The sequence below is a fragment of the Dryobates pubescens genome, chromosome Z, assembly GCF_014839835.1.
Source record: "Dryobates pubescens isolate bDryPub1 chromosome Z, bDryPub1.pri, whole genome shotgun sequence".
Classification (NCBI taxonomy): Eukaryota; Metazoa; Chordata; class Aves; order Piciformes; family Picidae; genus Dryobates; species Dryobates pubescens.
Window position 1 is genome coordinate 30,877,871 of NC_071657.1, and position 26,092 is coordinate 30,903,962.

Genomic DNA, 26,092 nt, shown 5'->3' on the forward strand with positions numbered 1-26,092 from the left:
ATACCCTTAATTGCAGGAGGGAATACCACAAGGAACAGGACAGCAGCCATAATCAACAAGTGGCTTAGAGGCTGGTGCAGACAAAAGAATTTTGGTTTTTTTGATCTTGGTAAACATTCTACTGCACCAGGCCACCTGGCAACAGATGGAGGACATCTGTCCCAAAGAAGGGGAAAGGTCACAGTATATGAGAATGGCCTGTCCCCCAAAGGTAAAAAGATTCTGGGGAGGGAACTGGCAGCTCTCATCGACAGGGCTTTAAACTAGTTTCAAAGGGGGAAGGGGCTGAACCTAGCCCCCTCAGGCAAGAGTCTGGGGGCAGTAAGCTAGGGTCAGAGGCCAAACCAGCAGCCCAGCTGAGGTGCATGTACACAAATGCACGAAGCATGGGAAACAAACAAGAGGAGCTGGAAGCCTTGTTGCAGCAGGAAAGTTATGACGTAGTTGCCATCACAGAGACGTGGGGGATAGCTCACATGACTGGAGTGCTGCAATTGATGGCTACAGGCTCTTCAGGAGAGACAGACAAGGAAGAAGGGGTGGAGGGGTGGCCCTGTACATCAGGGAGGCACTAGATGCCATTGAGCTAGAGATTAGGGAGGATCAGGTTGAATGCTTGTGGGCAAGAATTAGAGGGAAGACCGGTAGGGCAGACATCCTGGTTGGAGTATGTTATAGACCACCCAACCAGGAGGATGATTTTGACGAAGCATTCTATAGACAGCTTAATGCTGTCTCAAAATCTCCTGACCTTGTCCTTATGGGCGACTTCAACCTGCCTGACATCTGCTGGGATCTCAACACAGCAGAGAGGAGACAGTCTAGGAGGTTCTTAGACTGCATAGAGGACAGCTTCTTATCCCAGGTGCTGCGTGAGCCTACCAGGGGCAAGGCTATTCTTGACCTCCTCTTCACCAACAGGGAAGGGCTGGTGGGTGATGTGGTGGTCGGAGGCTGTTTAGGGGCCAGCAACCACGAGATAATTGAATTTTCAGTATTTGGTCAAACTAAGAGGGGCAGCAAGAAGACCTCCACTCTGGACTTCCGGAGGGCGGACTTCAGGTTGCTCAAGGAACTAATTCAGAGGGTTCCTTGGGATAAAGCCCTTAAAAATAAAGGGGTCCAGGAGGGCTGGACCTGCTTCAAGAAAGAACTGATGAAGGCTCAGGAGCAGGCTGTGCCAATGTGCCGGAAGAGGAGCTGCCGGGGCAGACAGCCAGCCTGGTTGTGTAATGAACTTTTAATAGAACTAAGGGAAAAAAAGAGGGTGTATAATCTTTGGAAGAAAGGTGAGGCAACCCATGGAATGTTTAAAGAGGTTGCTAGGGCATGTAGGAGGAAAATTAGGGAGGCAAAAGCACATTTGGAACTTAAACTGGCCTCTGATGTGAAGGACAACAAAAAGTCCTTCTATAAATATATTAATAGCAAGAGGAAGCGTAGGGACAACTTCCACTCCTTGGTTGACATGGAGGGAAATGTTGTATCACAGGATGAGGAAAAGGCAGAGGTACTTAACACCTTCTTTACCTCAGTTTTTACTAGCTGGAAAGAACGTCTACCAGACAGCTGGCCTGCAGAGCTGGCAGAGGGAGCCAGGGAGCTGCATGGTTTCCCTGTGTTCCATGAGCAAGTGATAGGAGCTCTCCTCAGCAGCTTAGACCCCCACAAGTCCATGGGACCAGATGGGATCCATCCTAAGGTGCTGAGAGAGCTGGCAGATGAGCTGGCCAAGCCACTCTCCATTATTTTTCATCAGTCCTGGCTCACTGGAGAGATCCCAGATGACTGGAAGCTGGCCAACGTGGTACCCATCCACAAGAAGGGCCGGTTGGATGAGCCAGGGAATTACAGGCCTGTCAGCCTGACCTCAGTGCCAGGAAAGATTATGGAGCAGGTCATCCTGAGTGCAATCACACAACACTTAGAGGATGGCCAAGGGATCAGGCCCAGCCAGCATGGGTTTAGGAAGGGCAGGTCCTGCCTGACCAATCAGATCTGCTTATATGATCAGGTGACCCGCCTGGTGGATGTGGGGAGGCCTGTGGATGTAGTCTACCTGGACCTCAGCAAGGCCTTTGACACCGTTCCCCATAGCAAACTCCTGGCCAAGCTGTCAGCCCATGGCTTGGATGGGAGCACACTGCGATGGGTTAGGAACTGGCTGGAGGGCCGAGCCCAGAGAGTGGTGGTGAATGGTGCCACATCCAGCTGGTGGCCAGTCACTAGTGGTGTCCCCCAGGGATCAGTGCTGGGCCCCATCCTCTTTAACATCTTTATTGATGATCTGGACGAGGGCATCGAGTCAATCATCAGTAAATTTGCTGACGACACCAAGCTGGGGGCAGGAGTTGATCTGCTGGAAGGTAGAGAGGCTCTGCAGAGGGACCTCGACAGGCTGGGCAGATGGGCAGAGTCCAACGGCATGAGATTTAACACATCCAAGTGCCGGGTTCTGCACATTGGCCACAGCAACCCCATGCAGAGCTACAGGCTGGGGTCAGAGTGGCTGGAGAGCAGTCAGGCTGAGAGGGACCTGGGGGTGCTAGTCGACGGTAGACTGAACATGAGCCTGCAGTGTGCCCAGGCAGCTAAGAGGGCCAATGGCATCCTGGCCTACATCAGGAACAGTGTGGCCAGCAGGAGCAGGGAGGTCATTCTGCCCCTGTCCACTGCACTGGTTAGGCCGCACCTCGAATACTGTGGCCAGTTCTGGGCCCCTCAGTTTAGGAAGGATGTTGACTTGCTGGAACGAGTCCAGAGAAGAGCAACAAAGTTGGTGAGGGGTTTGGAACATAAGCCCTACGAGGAGAGGCTGAGGGAGCTGGGGTTGCTTAGCCTGGAGAAGAGGAGACTCAGGGGTGACCTTATTACTCTCTACAACTACCTGAAGGGAGGTTGTAGACAGACGGATATTGGTCTCTTCTCCCAGGCAAGCAGTACCAGAACAAGAGGACACAGTCTCAGGCTGCGCCAGGGGATGTTCAGGCTGGATGTTAGAAAAAAGTTCTATACAGAAAGAGTGATTGCACATTGGAATGGGCTGCCTGGGGAGGTGGTGGAGTCGCCATCACTGGAGGTTTTTAGGAGAAGACTTGACGGGGTGCTTGGTGCCGTGGGTTAGTTGCTTGGGCGGTGTTGGATTGGTTGATGGGTTGGACGCGATGATCTTGATGGTCTCTTCCAACCTGGTTTATTCTATGTATTCTATTCTATGTATTCACCTCTTTCCAGCTGTCTGCTTCTGGGCTTCTAGCCAAATAACAGATAAGCATTAATCCTCCTGCACAAGGCCTCTGCCTCGTTAACTCCCCTTTTCTCTTTCTAACCCTCTTTGGGGAAAAAGGGAGGTAGGGGGGGTGAAGGGGGTACAGGGGGAAACCCCCTCTTCTGGAGGGGTTGTTTCTGTTCTTGTTTCCTTGCTGCATATTTCTGTATATGTTGTAAATACTGTATATTTGTGTACATAAATTCCCTGTGTCCTATATTGCTTTGTAAATATAGCATTCCTTTTGCTTCACTGGCTGTGTTAACTGTGGTCTCTCTTTATTCCTTCTTAGTGGGGGAAGGAAAGCTGGGTCTTCTCTCTCAACCCACCACAGAATTATATTTGCTTTCTTCCAGGCATCAGGCACCCCTCCTGTTCTCCATGACTTTTCAAAAATGATGGAGAGGTGTGTTTTCAAAGCTTGATTGTCAAATTATTTTTTTAGTATAGGAAAATAAAAATGCAGTACGGAAGAAGACGCTGTTAGTTTTTAAGAACTGGAAAAGTCCTAATTTGTTAAATGATATTTCAGCGCTCCAAGAAACAAATAAAACCTATTTCTGATGATATTAACATGTAGCCATATACTGCACTGAAATTCTACCTAAATTATATATAGCAAATAATAGGATAAACAAGAGCCTGCACCCACCTCATGGGATGCTTTTGCTGTGCTTGTGCTTCTTCCAAGTATGGGCATATTCTGGCTATATGCTCTGCCATAAGCTAATGGTATGTTGCCCAAGTTTGACTATTGGGTAAATCCAAGCCTCAAGCAAATGATAAATATTACCCTGCAAACACTTTGCTCTTTTGTGCTCTTTTGGTCTTGCTCTCATGCTTTGCACATGCTCTGTTCTTGTGCATGTGTTCTGTTTTCTTTGCAGTCCAGAAGGAAGTCTTGCTATTTGGGAAATGCCCTTGTGATTCAGTTTACCCAGAAACCATCAAAAAATCCTTCATACAAGATGCGATGAATCTACAGACAGCTTAGCGTTTTATCTGCAGTCCTGCCAGTAGGGAGAAGCTGTCTAACTGTGCCCTGAAGGGACAGAGACCTGGGAAAGCAAGCACCAGGGAGAACTTGCCCAAACCCTATCAGCAGTTCTAAGCTTGTCTGCTGCAAGCACAAAGCTGTAGAGCTGTGAGCCAAAGCTGCCTTCCATGTGCCTGTTCACTAAAGCCAGAACCATGTCCAGCTGCTCCTATGATGGCCACTAAGTCACGGGAGAAGGAGCCGCCTGCCATTCTCTATGCCTGACAGTCTAAGTGCCAAGGTCTGACAGATGCCAAAGACCTGGAAGAAGCCCCGGGAAAAGCAGTTACCAAAGACACCAAGCTTGGGGCAGGAGTTGATCTGCTGGAGGGTAGAGAGGCTTTGCAGAGGGACCTCGACAGACTGGACAGATGGACAGAATCCAAATGCCTGGCATTTAACACATCCAAGTGCCGGGTTCTGCACATTGGCCGCAGCAACCCCATGCAGAGCTACAGGCTGAGGTCAGAGTGGCTGGAGAGCGGCCAGGTAGAGAGGGACCTGGGGGTGCTGGTCGATGGTAGGCTGAACATGAGCCTGCAGTGTGCCCAGGCAGCCAAGAAGGCCAATGGCATCCTGGCCTACATCAGGAACAGTGTGGCCAGCAGGAGCAGGGAGGTCATTCTGCCCCTGTACACTGCACTGCTTAGGCCACACGTTGAGTACTATGTCCAGTTCTGGGCTCCTCCATTTAGAAATGATGTTGACTTGCTGGAGCATGTCCAGAGAAGGGCAACAAAGTTGGTGAGAGGCTTGGAATACAAGCCCTATGAAGAGAGACTGAGGGAGCTGGGGTTGATTAGTATGATGAATATACTGGTGATTTATGTTAAAATTATAAGACTCAGAGTGTACTGAGATTAAGGGTCAGGATCTTGTGAGGCCTGTTTTGGGGGTAAAGGGAAAGAAACATATCTTGCAGACTTGCAAGGATACTGTCTGGCTTAATTGTAGACAGCAGGGCTGAGAAGGAGCTGTCTTAAAGATAAACATTCAGAACTAGGAATTTGTTTTCTTCAGATAAGAAGCCTGGATAATTGAGCATGCGTGAAAGCGGATACTTTGACCCTTACCACACCGAAAGTAGGCAGAAGGGATTTGACCACCTATTCTAAGACTCATTATCATATGCCTGCCTTCTATTTAGCATAAGTTTGCTTATGTAGATGATGTAACTATATAAGATGAAAAAGCTATTGTAAGGTTGTCCTGTGGAGGTGGAGTGCTGTCCCCTCTCAGGCCCAGCGCGCTGCTTTGCTTGCTTTTATTGCTTTTATTGCCTTTTATTACCTTTTAGTGCCAATAAAACTGTTACCAAAAACTTTTACCAGGAGTCATCTATAACAATTAGCCTGGAGAAGAGGAGGCTCTGGGGAGACCTTATTGCTCTCTGCAACTACCTGAAGGGGGTTGTAGACAGGCAGAGGTTGGTCTCTTCTCCCAGGCAACCAGTACTAGAACAAGAGGATACAGCCTCAGGCTGCACCCGGGGAGGTTTAGGCTGGAGGTTAGGAGGAAGTTTTACACAGAGAGAGTGATTGTCCGTTGGAATGGGCTGCCCGAGGAGGTGGTGGAGTCACCATCACTGGAGGTGTTCAGGAGGAGACTTGATGGGGTGCTTGGTTGCATGGTTTAGTTGGTTGGGTGGTGTTGGATGATAGGTTGGACGCGATGATCTTGAAGGTGTCTTCCAACCTGGTCTATTCTATTCTATTCTATTCTATTCTATTCTATTCTATTCTATTCTATTCTATTCTATTCTAATATTTGGCATTTGCTAATTCTGAGCTAAGCCAAAAGAAAACCACTTTGTGCCAACCCCCCACTCTCTCCGCCTGCTTCAGGAGAGGAACTGCTCCCCCACAGCATCCTGCAAACTCCTCAGCACCTCCAGCACCAGGGAATCAACCAAGAGCCTGTTCCAGATGAATGAGCTTCCAGCACAATGCTGCAGAGCCCATGACACAACCCCACGGCAGCAGGAGAAAGCTGGCTCCCCCACATCTGGAAGGGATTACCCCCAAAGCCAGCCACAGCAGCGACCAGCATAGTGACCAGCTTAGCAAGTGAAACTGCATCTTTTTCAGTGTTCACATGTTTAAGGCCAGTTTTACTTCTGTTTAAAATCCCCACTATTTAGCCCGCACGGTAGTGTAAGCCTGGTAATTCCCAGAGTCATAATTCGTGAGTAAAAATTTGTTTAAGTCTCTTTGAAAGGTTCCTGTATTTGTATGTGCCCTGACACCTAGCTTCACTGGTGTATTCAGACACCAGGAGTCTTGTCAATTCATTCCTTAGTGGACAAACAGTAGTTCTCTTGATGAATACCTGTTTTGTATTTTTTTAATTTTGTTCAAAATTGTTAAACTGTACCAGTTTATAGAGTTATACTTACAACCATACACTAGAATCTGTCTACATACTGTTAAAAAGTTATTAACATTTTAATATTAATAAATAATAATTAATATTATTATTACTATATCAGAATTTATTGTTAATAACTGACAACAACAAAAACAGTTCTATAATTCTATGATTCTATGATTCTATGTTCATGTACAAATAAATTAGCATTTTTATGGTAAAAAAAATGTCAGTGAATACATATGTCTGAGTATTTAGGATGCCTTTATCAGTTGGAAGTTATTAAACATTTAGAAACCTACATACAATGTTCTGGAAGTGTCATGTCTGCATGTTTCTTCAACATCTTCAGGAACGGTGACTCTACTATCTCCCTGGGAAACCTATTCCAATAACTGATGAATCTTTCCATAAAGGTTTTTTTCTTATTATCTCCTCTTCTGCATACTAAACAATACAAGTTCTCTCAGCTGTTACTCATAAGACTTGTTGTCTAGACAACCAGCTTTGATGCCCTTCTGTGGACATGCTCTAGCAACATTCTTGTAGTGAGGGGCACAAAACCAAACACAGTATTCAAAGTGAGACACCACGAGTGATGAGTACAGGGACATGATCATTTCCCTATTCCTGCTGGTCACACTGTTACTTGTACAGGCCAGGATGCTGCTGGCCATCTTGCCCACCTGAGCACACTGCTGGCTCATGTGCAGATGGTTGTCATCTAGCAGGCCCAGGGCCTTTTCTGCCAGCCACTCTTCCCCAATCCTGTAGTGTTGCGTGTGGTTGGTGTGAACCAGCACTTGGCTTATTACATAAGACTGACTGTAGACCATCAATCCAGACTGTCTGAATCTCATTCAATCCCCTCATACAGATCTTTGCTAAATGTATTAGAAAGAACTGGCCCAAATACCTCAATATCCCCATGTGGTAGTGAGAGAAAGTTCAGTTCTCCCCCCCACAAAGAAACCACGGCTTACTCAGTCGGAGGAGCAAAATGGATATATTTACAAGCAGGATGAGATGCAGTGAATATATACACAATATAAAGTATTCTGGCCAATTCACTGATCAACTAAGACAATTGGATGATAGCATGACACGTGTTTCTTTGGTTTCAGCCATTGAAACTCTGTCTGGAAAAATTGAGAATTGCATGAAAGAGCTGAAAGATTCCATATACCAATTGGCACAAAGAGATAATTCCAATTCTTCCTCCAGGTGGGTGCAGGTTTCAGCTGTGAGGAATAGACGTCCTCCAAGGAGGACATTCCAAAACAGGCCAAACCAAAACAGACCACCAAGGCAATCATGTAGGACCATTTGGATAACTCTACGTGATCAGTTTGGTGAGAATATGAACAGGTGGGATGGTCAACCAACTTCTAATCTTTTCAGGAGACTGAGGGAACTGCAAAGTGGCAGAACTCAGGGTAGCAATACCAGAAGGGTAGCTATTACTTCCACAGTTCCCCAGGACAACTATGACAGCTCCAAGAGTGGCTCCAGTTCTAACACTGCACATTGTGCTCGTTGCTCCTGTGGAAATGTTCCCCATAATTAGGGGTGCCCTAACTCCCGCCAGGGGGAGAGGGATAATGGAGATAACAGAATCTATTGGGATGTGTACATCCAGTGGCCTGGCACTTCACACTTTCAGAAGTACAGGGCCTTGGTTGACACAGGAGCTCAGTGCACCATAATGCCATCAAATTATCAGGGATCAGAGTCTATAACTATTCTGGGAGTCACTGGTGGATCTCAAGAGTTGAGTAAAGTGGAGGTTAATATAAGACTAACTGGTAAGCAGTGGAAGAAGCATACAGTTGTGATCGGACCTGATACACCTTGTATTTTGGGAATTGATTTTCTGAGAGAAGGGCGTTTCAAGGACCCTAAAGGTTACAAATGGGCTTTTGGAGTAGCTTCTGTAGAAGCTGATGGGCAAAATTTGAAGCTGTCTGCTAGACCTGAGAATTCTGATGAATCTGCAGTTGTGGGACAGCACAAGATTCAGGACATTAAATTGCTGGTTGCTTCTCAGACTGTGCATCACAGACAATACAGAACCAACCGTGACTCTTTGTTGCCCATTCAGAATCTGATTCGCCAGTTGGAGAGTCAGAAAGTCATCAGCAAAACTCATTCACCTTTCAACAGTCCAGTGTGGCCTGTGCGAAAGCCGAATGGAGACAGGCGTCTGACAGTGGACTACCGAGCCCTGAATGAAGTAACTCCACCTATGAGTGCAGCAGTACCAGACATGATGGAACTCCAGTATGAGCTGGAATCCAAAGAGGCCAAGTGGTATGCTACCATAGACATTGCTAATGCATTTTTCTCTATTCCCATAGCAGAGGAGTGCAGGCCTCAGTTTGCTTTCACCTGGAGAGGAATCCAGTACACTTTCAACAGACTGCCAATGGGCTGGATCCACAGCTCCAGCATCTGTCATGCAGTAATCCACGATGCTCTGGAGGAAGGTGGTGCTCCAGAACACATCCAGTTCATCAATGATATCATCGTCTGGGGTAAAACTGCTGAGGAACTCTTCGAGAGAGGTAACAAAATCATGGACATTCTTCTGAATGCAGGTTTTGCCATCAAGAGAGACAAGGTGAAAGGTCCTACCACAGAAATCCAGTTTCTGGGAGTGCAGTGGCAGGATGGACGCTGACACATTCCAGTGGATGTGGTAAACAGAGTCTCTACCATGGCAAATCCCACAAACAAGCAAGAAACTCTACATTTCTTGGGAATAGTGGGATTCTGGAGACTACACATTCCTGGATACAGCCAGATTGTGAAACCTCTGTGTGATGTGACTCGAAAGAGGAACAGTTTCCACTGGGGACCTAAACACCAAGCAGCCTTTGACCAGATAAAGCAAGAAGTAGTTCAAGCAGTGGGTCTGGGACCTGTCTGAGATGGTCCAGACATTAAGAACGTTTTGTACACGGCTGCAGGTGACAATGGTCCAACCTGGTGCTTATGGCAAAAAGCTCCAGGTGAGACACATGGACGACCTCTTGGTTTCTGGAGTTGAGGTTACAGAGGTTCAGAGGCTAATTACACTCCAACAGAGAAGGAGATTCTAGCTGCCTATGAAGGAGTAAAAGCAGCTTCTGAAGTGACTGGAACTGAATCACAGCTTCTCTTAGCTCCCAGATTACCAGTTTTGAATTGGATGTTCAAAGGCAAAGGTTCCACACCACATCATACCACAGACTCCACCTGGTCCAAGTGGATGGCTCTGATAACACAGAGAGCTTGAATGGAAAATCTTGAAAGACCTGGCCTGGTGGAGGTGATCTCAAGTAGGCCTGAAGATACCAACTGTACTAAACCGCCAGAGGAGAGAGTAACTCGTGCTGAGGAAGCTCCTCCTTATAATGACCTTTCAGATGATGAGAGGAAGTATGCTTTGTTCACAGACGGTTCCTGTCGTCTCATCGGGAACAAGCGAAGGTGGAAGTCTGCTGTGTGGAGTCCGACATGCCGAGTTGCAGAGGCGAAGGATGGAGGAGGAGAGCCCAGTCAGTTTGCAGAGGTAAAAGCTGTCCAGCTAGCTCTCAATGTAGCTGAACATGAGAGGTGGCCAAAGCTTTATCTCTACACCGACTCACAGATGGTAGCCAATGCTCTGTGGGGTTGGCTAAAGAACTGGAAAAAGAATGGTTGGCAGAGGAAAGGAAAACCTATATGGGCAGCCGACCTGTGGCAAGACATTGCTGATCGAGTTGAGAGAATTCCAGTGAAAGTGAGACACATTGATGCTCACATTCCTAAGAGCAAAGCTACTGAGGAGCAGCAGCACAACCTTCAGGCAGATTTAGCTGCAAGAGTTTCTCAAGTAGACAAGGACTCTGATCTTGATCTCGACTGGAAACACCGAGGCGAAATATTCTTAGCTCGGTGGGCTCACGATTCATCAGGACATCAAGGCAGAGATGCAACATACCAGTGGGCTCATGAGAGATCCATAGACATTTCCATGGATGCTATCACACAAGTCATCCATGACAGTGACATTTGTGCTACTATTAAGCAGGCAAAGCGAATTAAGCCCTTGTGGTATGGTGACAGATGGTCCAAGCACAGATATGGTGAAGCTTGGCAGATTGGCTACATCACTCTACCACGTTCTCATTCTGGTAAGCAATATGTGCTTACTATGGTGGAGGCAAACACTGGATGGCTGGAAACTTATCCAGTTCCACGTGCAACTGCACGCAACACCATTCTCGGTCTGGAGAGACAGATCCTGTGGAGACACGGAACTCCAGAGAGGATTGAGTCAGACAACGGAACTCATTTCAAGAACAACCTTGTAAAGAGCTGGGCAAAAGAGGACGGCATTGAGTGGATTTTCCATATTCCTTACTATGCACCAGCTGCAGGGAAGATTGAACGCTACAACGGTTTGTTGAAGACCACTCTCAAAGCCATGGGAGGTGGATCTTTGAAAAACTGGGAGAAACATTTAGCACAAGCAACCTGGCTGGTGAATAGTAGAGGTTCAGTGAACCGAGCTGGACCAGCACATTCAGATATGCTACGGAGGGTAGAAGGTGATAGAGTTTCTGATGTTAGAGAAAAGAATCTGTTGGGTAAAACTGTTTGGGTATTTTCGCCCTCAGGAGAGGCTAGACCTGTCTGAGGGGTGGTTTCAGCAGAAGGTCCGGGTCACACTTACTGGGTAATGCAGGAGAATGGTGAAATTCAGTGTATTCCACAAAGAAATTTAACTTTAGCTGAAAGAGTTTAATTTCAGACTGTTGTACAGCTACAACGCGCCCAAAGGAAGAATCTCTGAGGAATCTACTGTGCACGAATCCTGAGAACCCTGAGAGCCCTGAGTCAACTGAGAGTCCCTGTGTTCCTGTTTCCGTTTTCTTCACTTTGTCTGCAGAGAGACAAGCTGTTTTCCGTTTTCTTATTTCCTGACTTTTTTGGACTTCTGAATCATCTGCATCTGAGTATAGCCAGAACGGACTATGATCTTTACTCACGAACTGTAAATATTGTTTCCGATTGAATGGACAGTACAAACGACCAATGAAATTGTTTAGAAGGGGTGGACTGTGACCGTTTGACGCTGTGCCTTTAAGAAAGGGGCACACTGGCTAAATGTTTGTAAAATATTTTGGTATTCTAAACGAATTTCATTGGTAGAATTGTGGGAGGTGAGATTGTTAGACCCAGGGGAGCTGGGACTTTCTCTCAGTCTTCCTTTCTTCGCTGTCCCTTCCACACTGGACTGCTTCTGGGCTTCTTGCCAAGAGATAAGAACTAACTAACTCTCTGTGCATAGGCCTCTGTCTGCTGTGCTAACCCCTCTTTTTTTCTCTTCTTCTACCTCTTTTGGGGGAGAAGGGAGGTAGGGGGGTGAAGGGGGCACAGGGGGAAGCCCCCTCTGTGGGGGGTCTGGTTTCTGGTTGAGTTTATTTGCTGTATATTTCTGTATATATTGTAAAATACCTGTATTTGTTGTGTTACATATAATCTGTTTCCTTGTAAAATATACTCTCATTTCTCCAACTGAGTTTTAGCCGCAGTTTCTTTCTCAGAGGGGAAGGGAAAGCAGAGCCTTTCCTCTCAACCCACCACAAGTATGTACAGAAATATATAGCAAAGAACGTAACACAGAAAACCTTTCCCTCCTCTAGTGAGGAGGGTCCCCCGAAACTACCCCCTTCTCTCCCTTCCTCCCTTTTTTCCCAAAAAGGGTTAGAGAGAGAAAAGGTAATTATTAAGGAGGAAATTCTGTTAGCACAAATTGCATGCAAGAATTAGTTTCTTACCTGGTTAGTTGAAAGGTCAGCACCTGCCAGCACAGACAGAAGACAGCTTGTGAGAGACTAAACTCCTTGTGTGACTCAACAAATATAAAACCACTTGCTGCTTGCCCAGACAATAGCTAATATGTGTTGGGCAGAGCCACTGGAAGGAAGGTGCAAAGATCATGTAGGAATCCTGTCTACCAATCCTGAATGCAAATCTCTTTGTGATTGCATCATGATAACACTGGACTGCAGCTGGCCTACAGCAATGGCCCAAGGACCCAGTCACCACGCCTTCAGGCCACCCATCAAGTAAAGGGTGAGACCTAAGGATGATTTCCTGGCCCCTGAATTCCTGAGGGACAATGCTTGTACACATACCTAAGGACTAAAAACTGCATAAAAAAAGACTTGAGCCACTACTGGCTTAGAAGAAGAAAAATGCAAGAGAAAAACGGATAAGAAGAAAAACGCAGAAGGACCATGCTGCTGAGAAGGAAGGAAAAGCCCAGGACAATGCTGCTCTGGAGAAAAGAGGCCGTGGAGCCTGGAAGAAGCAGAGTGAACCCTCTCTCCGTGTCCAAAGTCCCGCCTGCTGCAACTCATGGAGCTGAAGAGGCTGCCCAGAGGACCACATCTCTTCTCCAGCCAAAGCCTCAGCACCATTTCTCTACAAACCCAACATCTCCTGGAGCACCTTTCCTCCACAGACTCAAACTGTCTGGTGGGGGGTGGGGGGAGGGGGGAGGGGTGTGGTAATATAATTCCTTTCCTCTTCTCTCTCTCCCTCTCTATTTTCTCCCACTCCCCTTCTTATTTCCACTTTATTTATGTAATAAATAGTCTAACTGTTGATATTTGGGCCTCATTTGTGCCTCTCATTTCACAACACGGAATATTCAAAAGAACTTGAGTCTCTTTCCCTCTCCAGAGCAAGACACAGCTGTTCAGAGACACTGAAACAGACAGACTGAACTGACTGAAATTCAAACTGAACTAAAGCTAAAAATTTAAAGTTGCATTCTAGCAATCTACCAATGAAATTCATTTAGAATATCTTTGTTTTCATTATTACACTAAAACATTCAGCCAGAGTGTTCCAGTAACGGTCCCTTTCTTAAAGGCACAGCCTAAAACAGTCACACCCCAATACCTTGGAAACACTACTTGTCACTGGCTACCAATTGGATTTAACTCCATTCACAACCACTTCAGGTCTGACCACCCAGACAGCTTTTTACCCAGTGAAACATTCAGTCCTTCAAGCCATAAAGCAGACAGTTTCTCCAGGAGTATGCCGTTGGTTACACAATCAAAAGCTTTACCAATATAAAGCCTTTACCTCTACCAAGCAGGTCAACTTGTCATAAAAGAATTTCAGATTTGTCAAGCAGGAACATACACATTGCTGAGTAATTGTGATGAGTTTGTTTGGTTTGGTTTGGTTTTGGTGGTGTTTTCTGGTGGTTCGGGGGTTTGTTTGTTTGTTTTGTTGTTGGTAGTGGGTTTTTTTTATTACAGGAAAAACTTTAGTGGGATTTTTGGTTTGTCTTTGGGGTTTTTTATTCTGCATCCAGGATGACTAGATGGGTAGCCAGCAATAATAACCAACTTTTCACACCTTTAAAATACTAAATATGATGCTGTTTAGATAGGAGAAAGACCATTTATATAAATTGCATTAAAATGCTGCTGTCTGTCCCTTTGCTCAAGTTCTAGCTCCCCTTGTTTTCAGACAGTGAGCTCCAATCTGATATACGTAAAACTGCATTTACCTTTTGACCTTAAAGCATGTCTTGATCCTTGACTGCCCCTTATTGTACACACAACTTTCATGTTCCCTTCACCCCTGAACATTATCATTGTTGTGTTAGTGCTCTTTATCATTTTCATGCATGAGACTTCTCCATCCTCAAAAATTTTCTGACTTTCTTCTGTTACTTATTTGCCTTTGAGTCACTTCTTGATTCACAGCTTTGTGAAGCTTTGATTTGTTTTGTTTTATGCATGTCAGTAGTTTGGTTGCATGATGAAGTTAGCCCTTAATGTTTGATGTCTTAACTCCTTCTGTAAGAAATTATCATTTGAAGCAGCAGAGTGATAAAGAGTTTGACACTTTGCATAAGGTAGAGAGTCACTATGATTGCTTTCCCAAACTACCACTCAAAAACCTTTGATGTAATTGAATGCATATGGAGATAGAAAATTTGTCGTATTTCTTTCTGGATCTTCATAAACTGCCAATAGATTCACAAAGCATATTATTGAGCTTGGGGAAAACAGTATGAAGTTCAATGCTAAAGATGATTTGATCAGACTAATTAGTTTATACTTGTTTAAGTGAAAACTAGATAGGACACATTTCTTGGCTGACATAAGCATGATGCTTTCGTTAGTGGCACACAACATCACAACTTTTAATAAAAATAATACCTTCCTCCAGCAATAAAGGGATCTTCAGACATTGAAGTGATAAATTAGGTCACCAGGGATGACTGTAATTACCTTCTATTTTTGAAGTCTGTTTTTGCACATAATCATTCAAAACCCATTTTTTTTCCTCTCCTGATTCTTTATAATACTGTTCAGCATTTAATCATTTCATAAACAACACAAGAACTTTACTTCAATGTCTAGATTTAAGATGAAAGAGAAAATAAAATATTTGTAGTTGCAGAACCTTACTGTGACCATTTTAGGCTGTGTCTTTAAGAAAGGGACAGTTGCTGGAACACTCCAGCTGAATGTTTTGGTGAAGACAATGAAAACATGATACTCTAAACAAATTTCATTGGTAGATTGGTAGAATGCAACTTTAAGTTTTGGTTCTGTTTGAGTCTCAGTCAGTTCAGTTCTCTCTCTTTTTCTGTCTGTTTCTCTGTCTCTCTCTGAGCAACAGCTGCGGGACAGAGCTGACCTTGAATAACAGCGTGTGCTTTGAGCTAACAGAATTTTCCTCCTTAATAATTACCTTTTCTCTCTCTCTAACCCTTTTTGGGAAAAAAAGGGAGGTAGGGGGAGAGAGAGGGTACGGGGTGGAGGAACCCTCCTCTGGCAGGAGCAGGGAGTTTTGTTCTGTATTACTTTCTTTGTTTTATATTTCTGTATATATTATAAATACTGTATATTGTGTATATATTCACTGATCCTCATCCTGCTTGTAAATTTAGCTTATTTAATCTCTGCTTCTCTGACTGAGTTAGCCGCAGTTTCTTTGTTTGTGTGGGGGGAAGAACTGAACTTTCTCTCACCACCACATAATTTATTTGGTGCCCAATGTGGTATGTGACCATAGAACAAATTATGTGGTGGTGAGAGAAAATTCAGTTCTCCTCCCCCCTCCCCCAACTTCCTTTTGTGTGATGTGTATAAAACTGTATCTATTTGCAGCTGAAAACACTGAAATATTGACACAGTTCATGAAATAGCAATATGGAAAAAAGAAGAGGCGTTGCAGTTGAGTAATTCAGTGGTATAGAAAGTCTCCAGAAAGAATAATGGTCTTCTTGGTCTTAATAAGAAGGGGGAAAAAAGAGTGAGGTTCAAATAAACTGCAGAGCAATGATGTTAGGAGGGAAGGATAAGACTTGGAAAGAAACATTTAAAAATTGCTGAAAAATCTAAGGTAAAAGTCAGACTAAAGACAAAAGTCAGTGCTAGATGGTGGTTTGAACAGAAGATAAAAGTCTTTTCTCTCTTTTGAGTATCCTGTAAAGTCTGGACAGTTAATACTCCTAAACTGAGAGATGAAAGAAAACAAAAAGATGGACTGAGATGAATAAACTGAAGTCTGAAGCAAGGCAACTGCAAGGCCACAAATTTTAGGATGTTAAAACATGCTTTCAGTAGGATTTTGGACATCACTGCTCTTGTATTCTGTGCTCAACAGAGTATATAAGTCCAGGAGAGGATTTGTTGTCATGGTAAGTCAAAATATGGTAGAGCAGAAAATGCAGAGGTGGATGAGGAGCATGGCATTGTCCTCTCTTCTGTGTCTCTCTAATGAAATATTTAGATGACAAGAGGTATAAAACCAGCCTTCAGTGCCACATTGGGAAAACTATGGGTCTTTCTGTCTTCTGTCTTGTGTTATATTCTTCTCTTCAGACCCTTTCACATTCCAATTATGTCTCTAACAGCAAAGTTTGAAATGTCAAAGAACTTTCACATACACACAAAAAAATCCTAGATTTTCAACACATGAAAAATAGAATATTTCCATACCTTAGCCATCTTAAAAAATTTAAATATGTTTATATCTAACTATTTGTGGTGGTTCAGGCTGGGTGCCCCCCTGATGCTGCCACATAAGCCACACCTGCAATGTCCTGAGAGTCCAGCCCAGTGGTTGGACGTTGGAAGCTACATATTTCATCCCATAATGTCCTGCTCCCTTATAAAATCATCAGCGGGGTCCTGCACTTCCTCTTTCTTCCCTCACCACCCCTATGGAGATTGGTTCCTACCTGATAATGGAGAGGGACTCATCTCACGGCCTCCTGGGCCTGGCTAGGCCCAAGGCCAGGGGGAAGGGCAATCTCAGATCTGGCCAGCTGAGATTAGCCTAGCAGTGGAAGAGGAGGGGGAAGAAAGAGCCCTGGGGGGGTTGGGTGTACCTTCAGGTGGGGAGAGGGAAGTGTTGGGATATTTTTTAGGTATGCTTTGGGATCTCTTTTGTCACTGTGCTTGTGGTTCTCTGTAAAACATTCACTGCTTTTCCATTTAAACTTTCCACCACTTTTGCAATCCATTTGTCTGAGTTTTTTTCCTGCCCGTGGTGGGAGGGAATGAAGGATCAGCACTTCAACCCATCACACCATATATTAAATAATTAATAATCATATGTAAGTTTCACTGGCCATATATTTAGACACAAATCAAAAAATTCTTTCTGTAAATTCAATTTACAGATATTTAAATCTTAACTTCAAACTATTTCAGTAAACACATTTCCTTAAATGATTCTAAGATTTAGATCACAGAATCATAGAATCTATAAGGTTGGAAAACACCTCAAGGTCAAGTCCAACCTGTCACCCAAGACCTCATGACCACTAAACCATGGCACCAAGTGCCATGTCCAATCCCCTGTCGAACACCTCTAGGGATGGTGACTTCACCACCTTCCTGGGCAGCACATTCCAACGGCTAACAGTTCTCTCTTTGAAGAACTTTCTCCTCACCTCAAGCCTAAACTTCCCCTGGTGCACATTTGGTATAAAACTGTGGGATCACAGGGGTCAGGCTTTTGTTACTCTCTTCCTCTTCTCCAATAGCTGGCAGCCAAAAAGGACTCTGTTCTGCCTTCAATCTTAATCCATGAGTTCCTGAATCCACTTCCAGAATCCAGCTCTTGAATCCATTCTAGCCTGGGGAAGAGGAGTTGTTTAGTTCTTAATCAATAAAAGATGTAGTTTCAACAAGAAAACAAAAAGCAAACATCCCGCCCCAACCCCCGAACCCCCCTCCCAACAACAACAACAAAAAAAACCCAACAAAAACCCAAACAACAACACAAAAAAATAGAAATGTACATAGTCTCTGACAAAATATCATGTATGAAAAAGTTTATGTGTCATTTAAATTTTCAGTGAACAGAGAAAAGAGTTTGAGTTATCAAAAGCCTTGATTAGGAAATGGTTTAGTAATCTGTATTAAACAGAATTAAAATATTGTGCCCACTTTGAAATTTGATATGTTTTGGTAAGTAGAGGAAGGTGTGAATGAGTGTCAGAATTCAACATCCATTTTCAGAAATGGGAACTTTGGTTTTTAAATTGTGTGTATAACTTGCATTATATGTTTGAAGATATCACACTGGATAAAGGCATGATTGTGCATATTCCTGACAAGACAGGTAGTTTTGCCAAAATAGTATCATAGTATCATAGTATGATAATATACTCAATGGTCAATATACTCAATGATAAAATACTCAAGAATTTTAAAAAAAAGTTGAAAAAATCCTTAATTAAAGAAAACATATTCAGTGCAAAAATAAAGTGACCTTTTCTAAAAGTCAGTGTTACTGTTACTATTGTTCAAATATAGCTACTTTGTTTGGCATATTACTGGAAAAAGTGCTCCTTCAGATCTCAGGTCAATTACTAGAAGAATAGAGGAACTTTCAGATAAAATTAATTGGCAGAATGGGGCTACAGAACATAAAAAATGTAATTGCTTAAAATTCTGCTATTATTCTCAAACTAATATGGTGTGAAGTTAAAATAAATTCTATACTGGCATAAATTAACTTAAATTGACAACAGTTAAAGTAAAACTAGGTGATTAAATGATACACTAGATTGACACTAGATGAAGAAAGCTGGCCTGGCATGAGATTTAACACTTCTAAGTGCTGTATTCTACACACTGGCTGCAACTACCCCATGCAACAATACAGGCAGGGGAGAGAGTGGCTGGAGAGCAGCCAGGCAGAAAGGGACCTCAGGGTAGTGCTTGACAGTAGGCTGAACATGAGCTAGCAGTGTGCCCAGGTGGCCAAGAAGGCCAATGCAATCCTGACCTGTATCAGGAACAGTGTGGCCAGCAGGAGCAGAGAAGTCATTCTGCCCCTCTACTCAGCACTGGTTAGGCCATACCTTGAGTACTGTGTCCAGCTCTGGGCCCCACAATTCAAGATAGATGTTGATTTGCTTGAATGTGTCCAGCGAATGGCAGCAAACCTGGTGAGGGGTCCCAAGCATAAGCCCTTGAGGAGAGCCTGAGGAAGCTGGGTTTGTTTAGCCGGGAAAACAGGCTCAGAGGAGACCTTCTTGCTGTTGACAATTACCTGAAGGGAGGTTATAGCCAGATGGGGGCTGGTCTCTTCTCCCAGGCAATCACTGACAGAATGACAGGACACAGTCTCAAGCTGCACCAGGGGAGGTTTAGTCTGGATATTAGGAAGAAGTTCTTCATAAAAAGAGTGATTGGCCATTGGAATGGTCTGCCCAGGGAGGTGGTAGAGTCACTCTCCCTGGAAGTGTTTAAAATAAGACTGGATGAGGCACTTAGTGTTGTGGTTTAGTTGATTAGATGGTGTTGGGCGGTAGGCTGGACTAGATGATCTCAAAGTTCTTTTCCAACCTGGTTAATCCTGTGATTCCATGATTGCAATAGTGACAAGAGGAGAGTCTGTAGTCATTGTGTGAAGGGGCAGGCTATCACAGCTGCCTTAATTGTCTGAGGTGTTCTAAAAAATAAGGAAAAGAGAAAGGTAGCAAATGCTGTTTCTGCAAACATTAAACTTAGGTTCCCTAACTGAAGAACTACATGCTGTAGAGAATAAAACAAAAACATTACATGTGTACCAAAAGAAAATATTCTGCAGAAGCTGGACCTTTGGAGACACTGGACTTATCTTTTATATTTTTAGTGTTTTATATAGGGAATATTTTTAGCTTGCATACGTGGCTGAATTCTATTGCTTAAGTGTGTTAATGTGCAAGATATAGTGTATATATATAAAATCAGCTACTTTGGCCAGTAGGGTGCTTCTGAAATTCTGGGGATTCTGGCAATGCTGCAATAAAGAACTTCTGAGAGGATGTCTGAGATCCTCTACTCTCTATGCTGCAACTCTATTCTGCTGCAACTCTATTCTGTTATTCTATCTATTCTGTTATTCTGTTCTGCATTTCTGAAATTCTGTTGTGCAGCAGCAACAGGGTTTGTGCCTCCATTCACCACAAATGGCCTCTGAATCAGGGACTGAACAGTAGGCCACTTAGGACTGCAACTTCATCATGAGGCTATGTAGGGAGAAAGTATGAAAGGCCAAACTTCAACCAGAAATCAGATCTCCAGCTTCAGCTCTTAAAGAGAACCGGAAACGTTTCTAGAAATATATTGGCAACACAAGAATGACTAAAGAGATACTTTGTCCTTTATTGTTCTCAGGGAGAACACAGTGGTCAAGGAAGAAAGGACAGCTAGGATGACAGGCATATAAGGAAGCTGTCCAAGCAGAAAGAGATCTGGTTAGAAAAGATAAAACTCAGAATCAAATCTACCCAGGGAGACCAAGGAGTACAGCAAAAATTTCTGCAGGTATATTAATGGTAAAAAGAAGATTAGGGAAGGTGTGGGCCCCCTCAGAAAGGAAATGGGTGAAGTGGTGACAAGTGACATAGAGAAAGCTGAGGTTCTCAATGCCTTCTTTACCTCACTCTTCACTGGCAAGGGCACCAAGCCACACTCTTGGAGTCACAGAAGGTAATGACAGGGGCTAGAAGAAAGAACTGCCCATTGTGAATGAAGATCAGGTTCGTGACCAGCTAATGAACCTGAAATTGTTGAAGTCCATGGGACCCAACAGGATAAATCCATGAGTACTGAGTTAAATGGCAGATGAAGCTGCTAAATGGCTCTCTATTACATTCCAAAAGTCATGGCACTCCAGTGAAGTCCCCACCAACTTGAAAAGGGGAAACATAGGCCCCATTTTCAAAAAGGGAAAGAAGGATGACCCAGGGAACTATAGGCCTGTCAGTCTCACCTCTGTACTCAGTAAGATCTTGGGGCAGATCCTTCTGGAGGCACTGATGAGACAGATGAGTAACAAAGAGGTGATTTGATATAATCAACAAAGCTTCACCAAGGGCAAATACCAACTGATGAAACTAGTGGCCTTCTATGAAAAGGTTGCAATATCATTTACCTGGACCTGAACAAAGCCTTCAACACTGTCCTGCATGACATCCTGATCTCCAAGCTGATGCAGTATGGGTTTGATGGACAGACCATTCAGTGGATAAAGAACCAGCTTGACAACCACACCAAAAGAGTGGCTGTCCATGGGTTCATGTCCAAGTGGAGGCCAGTGACAAGTGGGGTCGCTCAGGGAGCACTACTGGGACCTGTCTTGTTGGTGGGCATCTTTGTTGGTGACATGGACAGTGGCATTGAGTGAGCCCTCAGCAAGTTTGCTGATGACAACAAGCTGTGTAGTGCAGCAGACAGGCTGGAAGGAAGGGATGCCATCCAGAGGGACCTTGACAGGCTGGAGAGGTGGGCCCATGACAGCCTGAAAGATCAACAAGAGCAAGTGCAAGGTACTGCATCTGGGTCAGGGCAATCCCAAGCACTGATACAGGTTGGGCAGCAACTGACTTGAGAGCAGTCCTGAAGAAAAGGACCCAGGTATGCTGGTGGATGAGAAGCTCGACATGAGCCACCAGTGTGCACTTGCAGCGCAGAAAGCCCATCTCATCCTAGCCTGCATCAAGAGAAGTGTAGCCAGCAGGTCGAGAGAAGGGATTCTTCCCCTGTACTCTGTTCTTGTGAGACTCCACCTGGAGTGCTGTGTTCAGTTCTGGAGCCCCTATTACAGGAAAGATATGGACATGCTGGAATGTGTCCAGAGAAGGACCATGAGGATGATTAGAGGGCTGGAACACCTCTCCTATGGAGACAGACTGAGAGAGTTGGAGTTCTTCAGTCTGGAGAAGAGATGGCTCTGAGGAGACCTGATTGGGTCCTTCCTGTATCTTAAGGGACCCTACATGAAAGACAGTGAGGGACTTTATAGGATGTTGGGTAGTGATAGGGCTAGGTGGAATGGAACAAAACTAGAAGTGGGTAGATTCAGATTGGATGTCAGGAAGTTTTTCACCATGAGGGTGGTGGAATGCTGGAACAGGTTGGCCAGGGAGCAGGTGGAATCCCCATCTTGGGAAGTTTTCAAGGCCAGGCTGGATGGGGTCTGAGAAACCCAATATGGTGTGAGGTATCCCTGTCTGTGGCAGGTGAGGTTTGAACTATGTGATCTTTAAGGTCCATTCCACTCCTGACAATTCTGTAATTCTGTGAATATGAAAAGGCTGAAGTACTCATTACCTTCTTTGCCTCAGTCTTTAGTAGAAAGGCCAGTTTCTCACTAGATGCTGTGGTGGGTTAAAGTTTCCCATTCACATTAACTAAGCACGACCAGCTCAGCTGGAAGCAAATGGAAGCTGTATTTACAAAACAAAAACTACACTCTACAATGAAATGCAGCGAATATGTACAAAATATACAGTATTGGCAATATTATACATAGAATACATAGAATGCATAGAATAAACCAGGTAGGAAGAGACCTTCAAGATCATCGCGTCCAACCCATCAACCAATCCAACCTACCTAATCAACTAAACCATGGCACTCAGAAAAAATAACCAATTAAGACAGTGATGGAAAAAGACAAAAACAAATAGAAAACTAATAATATGTAAAGTGGATTTGTTTTTCAGGCTTATGCTGATACATGCTGGATAAAAAAGCATGCTTTATCACATGGAAACCTCTCTTGTGACACATTGAATGAATAAAGAAGTCTGTGATTAGGGTTTTCTTGTTTGGTGTTTGCTTTGTTTTGTTTGTTTTGTTTTGTTTTGTTTTGTTTTGTTTTGTTTTGTTTTGTTTTGTTTTGCTTATCAGAGCTGAGTTATTTCTCTGTCTGGAAAAGCTGGGGTTAGAAATACTTTGATGAACTGTGTCTATGCAGACAGCTCCATCCTGAACTAAAATTGTACCATGAGGTTGCTGTGGTAGTGAGAGAGATGTGACCATAGAAAGCATAGAATCATAGAAACAATAAGGTTGGAAGAGACCTCAAAGATTATCAAGTCCAACCTGTCACCACAAACCTCATGACTACTAAGCCATGGTACCAAGTGCCACATCCAATCCCTTTTTGAACACCTCCAGGGATGGTGACTTCACCACCTCCCTGGGCAACCCATTCCAATGGCTAACAACTCTCTCTGTGAAGAACTTCCTCCTCACCTGAAGCCTAAACTTCTCCTGGTGCAGCTTGAGACTGTGTCCTCTTGTTCTGGTGCTGGTAACCTGGGAGAAGAGACCAACCCCCTCCTGACTACAACCTCCTTTCAGGTACTTGTAGACAGCAATAAGGTCTCCCCTGAGCCTCCTCTCCTCCAGGCTAAATAATCCCAGCTACTCAGCTTCTCCTCATAGGGCTTGTGCTTGAGGCTTCTCCCCTGCCTTGCTGCCTTTCTCTGGACAAATTCAAGAGTCTCAATGTCCTTCTTAAATTGAGAAGCCCGTGGCAAGGATATTCCATACTTGGAGCATTTCTTAATCACTTACTCACCCATCTCTCTTAAGACCTGCATTGTCATTGTAGGGTAGGGGGATAGGGTGGGGGAGAAATAGACAACTTCTTTTTCTGTATGCCCACTGTCATGCTTTATTATGAGAACGTTTTTGGTTTTGTGTTTTTTCAAGGATGACCCAGGCAAAGGCAGAAACACAATGCAGTTTGTTTCTAAGCAAATGCTAATACTGGAGTACTGCATCCAGTTCTGGAGCCCCTATTAAAAGAGGGATATGGACATGCTGGAACATGTCCACAGAAGGGCCATGAGGATGATCAGAGGGCTGTAGCACCTCTCCTAGGAGGACAGACTGAGAGAGTTGGGGCTGTTCAGTCTGGAGAGGAGAAGGGTCCAAGGTTTTCCCTTATCAGATTTGAAGGCCTTTTCTGTTAAAAAGAAACTTGTGTGAGAAAATGTTTTGTGAGAAAATCAATGGCATTCCCTAATGCTTTGACCTAAGTTCTGCATAAAGCGGGACTGTTCTGCATTTCAGTGGGAAGCTCTCTTGGGAACTGCACCAAGACCAGCAGCCTCAGAGGGCACCTCACTACTTTCCTTTTCAGGCTATGGGAGTGGCAGGACCCTGGCAATCCACGGGCACACAGCGAGGATCAGCATAGCCGTCCTCTCATGTGCCTGATGCTTGTGATCGTTACATCACCAGCAGCAAATTTAAAAACCCAGCAGGGGCTTGCAGGGGCTTGCATTTCAGCAGGCAGCTGCTATGCCCTCACTCGTCTGCAGCCAGCCGCACGTGCCGCCGCACTTTTTCTAATTTTTTGTCCAGGAGGTCACGTGGCCAGGCATAGGGATGGCTGCAACTCGCAGCAAAAATTCCTTCAAAAAATCAGTGTCAGACTGGGGTGGAACATAAGCAGGTAGGTGTCCAGGTATCTGGCTGCAGAGAGTGTTGGAGCCTGGCACTTCAGATGCAGGGTAGTGGGGACAACTGAATTAAGGGTGAGCAGATCAACTATCTGCCTAACCTGGTAGCTGAACTGAAGGATGAGGTTGCTAGACTTAGAGCTATAAGGGAATGTAGAAGGGAGATGAACTTGAGTAGCCAGGCTCCCCCAGCAGAGGCTGGTTATACAAAAAGCAGTGGGGAATGGACACAGGTTGCTCTCAAAAGACACGAAGTAAAAACTCCTTGCCTCCTGTGAGAGACTAAAAGCTTGTCTCTCCTGGTGTGACTCAACAAAGATAAAATCACTTGCTGCTTGCCCAGACAATAGCTGATATGTGTTGGGCAGAGCCACTGCAGCGACTCTTGGAAGGTGCAAAGATAACATCACTCACTGGACCACAGCTGGCCTCACAACAATGGACCAAGGCACAAGACACGATAATCTCCACCCATCAAGTACCCTGGAAAGGGAGGATGGTGAAACAATGGATTCACCACCTGTTCCTGATGTGTAATGAATGTGTGGGCAAGTAGATGGAGAAGGAGGAGGTGGAGGCACCCCCCCCCTCCATCCAGACCCCTGCCAAAACACACAGGAATGCACAGAAAGTTTTCCTAAGGGACAGTACTTGGACACATACCTAAGGACTAAAAAACTGTATAAAAGACTTGAGCAACTACTGGCTCAGAAGAAGAAAAATGGAGAACCGAAAACACAGATGAAGGAAAATACAGGACAATGCCACTGAGAACAAAAGCACGAGCATGGAAAAACCTGGGACAATGCTGCTCTGAAGAAAAGAGGCCATGGAGCCTGGAAGAAGCAGATTGAACCTTCTCTCCGTGTCCTAAGATCCGCCTGCTACAACTCATGGAGATGAAGAGGCTGCCCAGAGGACCACATCTCTTCTCCAGCCAAAGCCTCAGCACCCTTTCTCTACAGACCCAACATCTCCTGCAGCACCTTTCCTCCACAGACTCGAACTGTCTTGGGAGGCTGAGGGGTGTGGTAATATAATTCCTCTTCTCTCTCTCTCTCTTCTCTCTCTCTCTCTTCTCTCTCTCTATTCTCCCTCTCTCCCCTTCTGATCCATCCACTTTATTTATGTAATAAATAATCTGGCTGTTGATATTTTGGCCTCATTTGTGCGTCTAATTTCACAACACGGGAACATTCAAAAGAACTTGAGTCTCTTTACCTCTCTGGACCGAGACACCTCCCCCCACCTTCCCCACTGCCCTTGGAAAATAAGTCTGGGGTACTGGAGGTCGAGGGTGAGATAATTCTGATGCCGGAGGACTCACCATCCGGGGTTTTCCCTGAGGATAAACAGCCTAACGCAAAACAGCCTTCTCCTGGCATCAGGACTTGCTCCCTCAAAAAAAGGAGGAGGGTAATTGTTATTGTCGGCCAGACACTACTCACAGAGAAGTCTTTTGCCTCACTAGAGCCCAGATTAGGGATGTTACCAGAAGGCTGCCTAGTCTGGTGCAGCCCTCTGATTACTATCCCTTAATAGTTATGCAGTTAAGGAATGATGATGTTGCAACCAGAACTCCCAGGGCTAACAAAAATGACTTCAGGGCCCTGGGAGATCTGGTTGAGGGGTCAGGTGCGCAAATAAT